The sequence below is a fragment of the Rhincodon typus genome, chromosome 14, assembly GCF_021869965.1.
Source record: "Rhincodon typus isolate 14 chromosome 14, sRhiTyp1.1, whole genome shotgun sequence".
Taxonomy (NCBI): Eukaryota; Metazoa; Chordata; class Chondrichthyes; order Orectolobiformes; family Rhincodontidae; genus Rhincodon; species Rhincodon typus.
Window position 1 is genome coordinate 14,360,128 of NC_063345.1, and position 8,743 is coordinate 14,368,870.

Here is an 8,743-nt window from a genome sequence, read left to right on the forward strand (position 1 = left end):
AGTCATTTGTAGTCATTTTCATTGGAATCTTAACAGCATCAGCAGTTCTTTCAGTTTTCATTGGAATCTTAACCTTCTACCATGTTATGCTCACTTCATTAACTGAACCATAATCATCACATATGCATTATTCAGTAATTCCTCTGCTGATAAATGTCAGATGAGAACACAAGTGGGCTTGGTTATGGTACTCTTCATGGTTGAATAGCCTATGATTTCTCACTGTCTGAGATCAATGGTAAAGGATATTTTATGTGGTCAGCTACTGTGTGTTGGCATTGCCTATGAGCCATGGCCCAGCAGTGTTGATATTTTCAAAAATAACCTCTGAATTTTTAAATAAATAACTTAAAATTAATGCTAAATAGTAATTCATATTTAATTCCACCAACTAAGATTGCATGCAGTTTATTATGGAAGCCCAGTGTCGAGGGCATTGGCTATGAGGAAAGGTTAAAAAGACTAGGATTGTTTTCACTGGAAAGACAGTGGCTGAGCGGAGACCTGATAGAGGTCTACAAAATTATGAGAGGCATATATAGGGTGGATAATCAGAGGCTTTTTCCCAGGGTTGAAGTTTCAATTACAAAGGGGCACAGGTTCAAGGTGAGAGAGGGAAAGTTTAAGGGAGACATTTTTCACACAGAGAGTGGTAGGAGCCTGGAACACAATGCCAGAAGAGGTTATGGAAGCAGGCATGTTGGCGACATTTAAGAGGCATCTGGATGGTTACATGAATAGGCAGGGAACAGAGGGATACAGACCGAATAAGGTTAGAAGGTTTGTTTTTTAGTTTACTTAAGGCATGATGATCGACACAGGTTTGGAGGGCTGAAGGGCCTGTTCCTGTGCTGTACTTTTCTTTTGTTCTTTTTGTTCTGTAAGCTGTACTCCCTGGTGTATCTTGCAAATCAGTTGCCCTCCTCATGGTACTTAATCGATCACAAAAAGTCTCTCTCTCCACCCTCAACATTCCAAACGTCAGCCACAATTTTTATGTTCTTTTGATATAATAGATGTAGAGGATATGTTTCCACTAGTGGCATAGACCAAAACTAGAGGCCATAGATATGAGATGTTCACCAAAAAAATCTAATTCAGAATAAAATTTTACATCCAGACACCAGTTAGAGTGCGGAAGTCACTACCTCCAGGAGTAATTGAGGTGAATAGCATAAATGCATTTCAGGAGAAGCTAGATAAGTACTTGAGGAAGAAAGGAATAAAAGAACTACTGATAAGATTAGATGAAGACTGGGTTAGAGAAGGCTTGTGAAGAGTGTAAACTGTTTGGACCAAATGGCTTGTTTTGTGCTCTGCATTCTCTGTAGTTACTTTTACACTGTGTCACAGTCTGTCTATTTCCTCTTTTTGGTATTCTTATTAAACATCTACTAGGTCAGTTGCAAAATATCATAGTCATTTCTTTTTAACTGCCATCAATGAAGGTCAGTTACACTGCCCTCCTACCTGCTTATCACTGACGGTAGCCATTAATAAAATTACCAATGTTCCTGTCATGTTATAAAGATCCATCAACCAAACCTATTGATTAACTGCCATGTTGCAGCGATTATAGCAGTCTTACTTGCAATGGGTGTTATAATCATATATTTTTACCTAATAAGTAAGGTACGTCATTCAGTTATTTAGCCACTATTACATCATGGATGTTTGCTATAGCCAATGCATTGTGAATCCAATCGGTTCACTCATTTACATTGCAATTTTGCTGAGTGTAAGATGCGACTGTCATTTCCAGCCAATGGGCATTGGGTTCACAACCTTTCCAAATTATTCTGTCAATGTACCGATTTTAGGTCACATTTACACTGTAGCGATCTTGTGGAACACAGTATGTGGACATGGATGCCAGTCAAGAATAGGCCTGAGATTAGATATGATGGCTGTTGCAATCAAATAGCCTGTCACCCCTTACTGCTCAAGCTCACTGATGAAATATGGTCTCTGGAGTGAAGTCCCAGAGTTTGCTGCTGCCCATGAATCATTGCCCAGAGGAGTTGGCATCTTTGAGAAGGAGAGAAAAGTGCTAAGTATGCTGTGTTTAAAAAGTGTTTCCATTACCATTTGGTCCTCATAAAATGGTGAACCATTGTAACTTTACTACTTGCTTACTGTGATAGAGGTAAGCACTGAAACATATTGTCTGACAAGTGTTATGATTATCATCAGTCCTACTCTTGTTTAAGATTTGTCAAGTTATGACAATCAACCCAATTGTGAACAAACGTACCACGATCAGCCATAATAGCTAACTTTATTACCTGCTTCCCTGCCCCACTGTGCAGGGAGCCAAGTGACTATCGTGTGTATAAATTTTGATCCTATATTTAGGAATACAAATATTTAATATATCATCATGTGTGAAATATGTAATTTGGCACTATCTGAACTGAATGGAATTATTAATCAACTTTAGTGTACAATGTGATGTTTTGAAATGGAATCTTGGATGACCAGCTGTGATACATAACTAATTAAAATGCAGTCCAAGAGATAATAAAAAAATTTTCTAAACTGAGATCATTGAGTATTTAAAAACTACGTAGCAATTATTTGGCATCTGAAGAAAGATGATGTGAAGAAATTATGTGCTTCCAAATTGAATGACTCATACCTGGACCGGAGAGCAGGTGGAAACTTAGCTATTGTTTATCAATAAGCGAGACCATTTGGCTTATACAGGTTACATCGCAGAGAATCCTAACTTTCATTCATCAAAAGTTAGTTATTTCTGTATTTTTATATCTTAAAGTTCCGTCACTTTATTATCCCATACGAGTAATCCTATTGTGTTGCACTTGAAGAATGCAGCTGATCAAAATTTAATTGTGCTGGCTGGCAGTATGTAATTAAGTTCCTTTGCAATTGTAATTTATTTTGTACATTTTTGTGACCTCTAATGCTGATTCCTGCGTTTAACTGCAAATAATTTGAGGTTTTCATTTTATGAAATTTGTTCATTGTTCTTAAAGACTGGAATCATGTTGCTTTCTTAGTCAGCTCTTTTTCTATAATGTATTCAATCCAAATTCCCAACTGTGTTTTCAGAGAATGTTTTTTCAGACCTAATCCTTGTTCCCATCCTCTTTAAAGTTCATTGTAAGGTGTCTTCATCACAATTGGATAAAAAAATCCAAGTGCGGTCTCACCAACAAGCAGTCAGTTCCTTTGTTAATGCATCTTAATGCTGTGCTTTGTTATTGTTATCTCATAACACCTGCACACTTTATACGACCTATCAAGAAAAACTTATACATCTTTATATGTAATCATGATACGTGTTGTATTATCTTGTGTTTTTTTTTGTAAAACATTTTTGTCTTAGTACTTTAACTTTTTACATTTATAATCACTTCTTTGTAGATCAATTTGCATGTCATTTGATTTAATGTTGCTTATTGCAGGTGTATAGGTAATAGTCAATATGACATTCAATTAGAACTTTGAGATTGAGATTAATAGACTTCTGTTGGGTAAGAACATCAAGAGCTAATGTGGGTAATTGGAATTGAGGGGTGGATCAACCATGATTGAACTGAAGCCACAATGAGTTAAGTAGCATGCTCCTGCTCTTAAAGGACAATGTTCCCGTTTATTTTAACCTCCTTGCTTCTGTCTTTTTACTATCTTCTCCAGACTAATTTTAAATTAATTTTTCTCTGCTCTTCTCTTTTATGCTTTCCCTTTCCAAATTAGCTTAAACTCTTACTTGCACGTATTTTAGTCCTCATTCTGTTTAAAGGTGGACTGTCCCATCAATAAAGATCATTGCTGTCCATAACTGGTCTCAGTGCTCCTTGAATCAGAATACCACCTCACCAACAAACACACACACACCCCTTGCCTCCAGCCACATGTTAATCTCACTTAATCTGAAATAAAGTAGGAAGTGCTGGAGAACTTCAGCAATCTGACAGCATCTGTGGGAAGAAAAACAAAGTTCACTATGTGAGTTTGATAAGACGACTCTTCCGAACCCAAGGGTTGTTTCTGTCCTGACAGGCTTATGGCACTAGTATTAAGTCTATCCATTGCTTTGTCAGAAATGTTGGCCCTCTAATGGCCAACTTTGGATGAATGTATTCCAGCAGTTTCATCAAACGAACTTCTTGTTTTCAATATTCGGTTTGTTTCTTTCCTCCCACGTCCATGATTTATGAGTAGAAAGGGGTTTTGCTCAAAGAAAATGTTAAGTAGCAACACTATTAAGTAACAACAACTTTGTGTTTCTTTCCTAGATTTGATTGCAGTGGTATCCAGAGATTCATCTTTAATCCCTGAAGGCTCCAGATAATCCTGGAGGGTTGGCAAGCCTACCCATTTCAAATTGTATCATAGTTGAAACATATTGAATTTTCACTGAAAAATAAGGCACATGACTTCAAAAGTTTAGAATCATAGACATATACAGCACAGAAACAGCCCCTTTGCTCCAGCCCGTCCACGACGACCAGATATCCTAAATAAATCTAACCCCATTTGCCAGCATTTGGCCCTTATCCCTGTAAACCCTTCTTGTTCATATGCACATCCAGATGCCTTTTAAATGTAATTGTACCAGCCTCCACCACTTCCTCTGGCAGTACATTCCGTACACCCTCTGCGTGAAAATGTTACCCCTTAGATCCTCTTTAAATCTTTCCCCTCTCACCTTAAACCAATGCCCTCTAGTTTTGGACTCCCCCACCCCAGGGAAAAGACCCTGTCTATTGACCCCATCCATGCTCCTCATGATTTCATAAACCTCTATAAGGTCACCCCTCAGCGTCCGCGCTGCAGGGAAAATAGCCCCAGTCTATTTAGTCTCTCCATACAGCTCAAAAAACTATCTTTCATCTTGGTCAGCAAAATGTGAGAGTTGAATCTTGACAAATAGAACAATACCTTTTTAAATTGTTTATTTATTATTTAATTTTTAGTTTTCTAGAAATATGGTTTTGTACACAAGTAGAACATGGAAGTATAATTCAGTAATTAAATTCTGTTCAACAAAATGGTGATTAGTTATTTCAGATAATTCATATCGTCCCATTTCGGGACTCCTTTTAACAGTTTTAACTGTAGTTCCACTGTCATTAATTCAAAAATTTGTCAAGAGCTGAAAATAGCTCAAATTAGGACTTTATTCTTCTTTCAGTAACCCCGCATATTACTTGAGTTCACCTGTCTGGAGTCAGGCAAAAAGATGTTTCTAAACAGTGGTATGTCAGATTAAATGTTGTGCCACAGCCCAAATGTTTTTGTCCCTTTAACATCACCTGCCTCTCTGTCCTATGCACGGCCCCCACACCTCATTGAGATCATTATACCAGTGAAACTTGGTGCCTCCTTGAAGTACATCTTTCCCAACACTCTGGAGCTGGCAATCTGCTCTGTCGAAATTTCAGCTGTGCCTCGTGCTCTGTCCCTGTCCAATTCCTCTTGTTCTCCATGCTCTAATGAGTCCCTTTTAGACCTCTCATCATTGCTTTCAAACCCCAGCATAGGCAAGAAATTTTCGTGAATTTCGGGAGTATGTTGCTGCAAGGTCCATCTACTCCTCCAAGATAGGTCAGCTCTGTAGCTCTGATCCCTGTCACTGGACTATTGGTAACTTGTTAACTCCCTCCCTGCTTTTGAAAAGCTCCATTAATACTCTTCATTCATGCTTTCCTTCCCTTGCTCTTACCTATTCTCCTATAGAATGCTTGGAAATGCTTCTCTGCATGTAGCAATCGCTATAGCAGTGAACCTCATAAATGTTCTCTGCTCTAGTTTACTACGGATTTTAATAGCGAATCATCATCTTACCACTTTTCTTTTCCTTTTTTAAAAAAATCTGTTAATTGTAACTCCCAGCCGAAAAGAATCCTTCCAGTCCCTACGGCTATCCTAGGGTGTCCAAGCCCAGCGTGGCTTAATACTTAAGAAAGACTGTTGAACTTTCAACCTTTTTTTTCTACTTAATACTAAGAAATACTGTAATGTTTGACTTTTAACTTTGTTTCTTTATTTTTCTACTTTATACCTAAGATTTTATAGCTAGGTACCTTTTCTGAGGAAGGATGTTCTTGCTCTTGAAGGAGTGCAGCAAAGGTTAACCAGGCTGATTCTGGGGATGGTGGCTCTGACGTATAAGGGGAGATTGACTAGGTTGGGATTGTTTTCGCTGGAGTTCAGATGAATGGGGGGTGGGGAGTGGATCTCATAGAGACTTATAAAAGTCTAACATGACTGGACAGGTTAGATGCAGGGAGGATGGTCCCAATGGTGGGTGTGTCTAGAACCAGGGGTCACAGTATGAGGATTCAGGGTAAACCATTTAGGACGGAGATGAGATATTTCTACACCCAAAGAGTGGTGAGCCTGTGGAATTCATTACCACAGGAAGTAGTTGATGCCAAAACACTGAATGTATTCAAGAGGTGACTGGAAATGTGACTTGGAGCGAATGGGATCAAAGGTTATTGGGACAAAGCAGAATTAGGCTATTGAGTTGGACAATCTGCCATGATTAAGAAGAATGGCAGAATAGGCTCAAAGGGCCAAATGGCCTCCTCCTGCTCCTATCTTCTATGTTTCTACGTACCTAAGATGTTGTCTGGAATGGTGACATTGTACACTTTACACTGTACTCATGTACTTCTGTACTTGAGTACACGTGACAATAAAATCAAAATCTAATTCTCTGGCATCTTTCCAATGGGATCATTAGCCTTATGTAAGCCTTGATAATTTGTATTGAAAAACTATTTGATGATAGATGATGGATCAGAGATGAGACCTGTCTTGTGGTTTTAATAATATGGCTAAATGCAGCAAGGTTCTCAGTTTTTAAGAACATAAGAACTAGGAGTCGGAGTGGGTAACTCAGCTGCTCGAGCCTGCTCCGCCAATATTAATCTTAACCAATATGATAAGTGCTGTGGCACCCATTGTCTGAATATGATACCATTGTCAGAATAGAGGACCTGAGAGAAAAAAGTCGCCAGTACTAAATAACCAATTCTGCTAGTCCCACTTGGGTACAATTGGCTCATCAGTCTCAGTTGGTACTGTGTACTGCTCCACAGATGGAATCATGAGTGGAAGTGGAGAAATAAGGAGTATTCTTACTTCCATCCACCTCAAAATGATTTTGGTCTCCTGTCCCATTTCACTGAACACCTGGAATTTCTCTGACCTCCTTAACTCTTTTTAATTGGTTATACTTCAACCTTTATCCTATGCAAGAAAAATCAAAAACAACAGAACTGAGCCAAATTCCTTCCCACTGCATCTTTGTTTCTTGCTTTGGTAGCATGCTGGAAACCAGCCACATATTCTGTGGTAAAGAATCACTCACAATGCCTCTGCCTTTAAAGCCATTGTTGGTGAATGCACATTTTTAGACCTAACCTCTACAATCTGCAGCATTGGCCGTATAATTTGATTTAACCCCAAGTTGAGCTTCTGATCAGAAGTGTGTAGCATAATTAAGAATGTCTACTTCCCCTTCTGAATTATCATTCAACTCTGCCCCAGCTCAGTTCATGTGCTGTTGAATTCCTCAAGAATGTTTTCATTAGTTCCAGCTTTCACTGTTTCATTGCACTAGTGGTCGGCTTTCCACATTCTGCCCTCTCAAAACAGATCATCCGAAACTCTGATGATGGTGCAAATTAAGACACAAACTCCCAATCACCAATCACTCATGCACTTGCTGATTTATATTTACTCCAATCAGTACCTTGTTTTTAAAATTCTCATCCTTATTTTCATTTTGCCTTGATGGCCTTGCCCCTCCCATCTCTAATCTCCTACAGCCCTCCAACATCTCTGTGCTTGCCTAATTCTGGCCTCTTGCTAGCCCCAATTTTAATACCTCCACTGTTAGTGGTCACACCTTTAGTTACTGGCTCCAATCTTTGGAATATTTTTCCTACACCTCTCTACTTTGCTTCCCTTCTTTAAGGCACTGCTTCAAACTTACGTCCTTGACCACGGTTTTGGCTATCTGATGTGACTTATGTCATATTTTGTTTAACGATGCACTTCTGAATTGTCTTTCATTGTTTTAGTACATTAAACATGCAATACAAAGTAGGTACATTGGCAACTCTCATTGACGTTCTTCTGCTTAACCTGGCAATGGAACTGTTCTTCCACTGCTAAGACAGTCTTTACTAAATATTTCACAGACATAATGATTTAGAAATACAGAATTAGGAATTGACTTTGTGCTACCCAGAACTTAACTGTTCGTGACATCCTTGCTGTTGAAAGAGCTGCTCCGATAATCATACAGAGGACTCTTTTCCCAGTCAGCACTAAATGAAGCTATCACATGATCTAAATTTTGATCCTAATTTAGTTGTACAAACGTAGTAAACATAATTTTCAACTCATCTCAAGTTTCTGTGCTGAAAGACTGAACATGAGTGGATCTAATCAGCTCAGCAAATTAGAGAGATCAATTAACCTTATTCATTTTGGCAGTGTAGTTCCAAGGGTACACTTGTGTTTCTTGCTAGAATAAATCAGTTGCAAATTATCAAGAGATTGTAATCTTTTTTTACAAATATCCTCCTAAATTAGATTTAGAATATTGCTTTCACTGTACAGAGGTCAGTAGAAGTGTCCATTCCACCTAGATTGTGCTAGACCAAACAAATAGGAAATGAGCTAAAATAGTTTAAGGAACATCAGAATTGGGACAACAAGGTGCAGGGCTGGATGAACACAGCAGGCCAAGCAGCAT

At 38.6% G+C, this 8,743-nt stretch overlaps 1 protein-coding gene across 2 annotated transcripts in view; it reads left to right on the forward strand.

Moving 5' to 3' along the window:
- The window catches only part of zbtb33 (zinc finger and BTB domain containing 33), a 62,933-nt gene that overhangs the window by 41,354 nt on the left and 12,836 nt on the right, over positions 1 to 8,743 (forward strand). The window contains exon 4 of one of the 2 annotated variants that reach the window (XR_007263683.1): positions 4,263 to 4,274. The exons of the other annotated variant lie outside the window; for it this stretch is intronic. The gene's annotated coding sequence lies outside the window, so the exon portion shown is untranslated. Of the gene's footprint in view, positions 1 to 4,262; positions 4,275 to 8,743 lie in introns of those variants that run through there. 2 annotated transcript variants of the gene reach the window in all.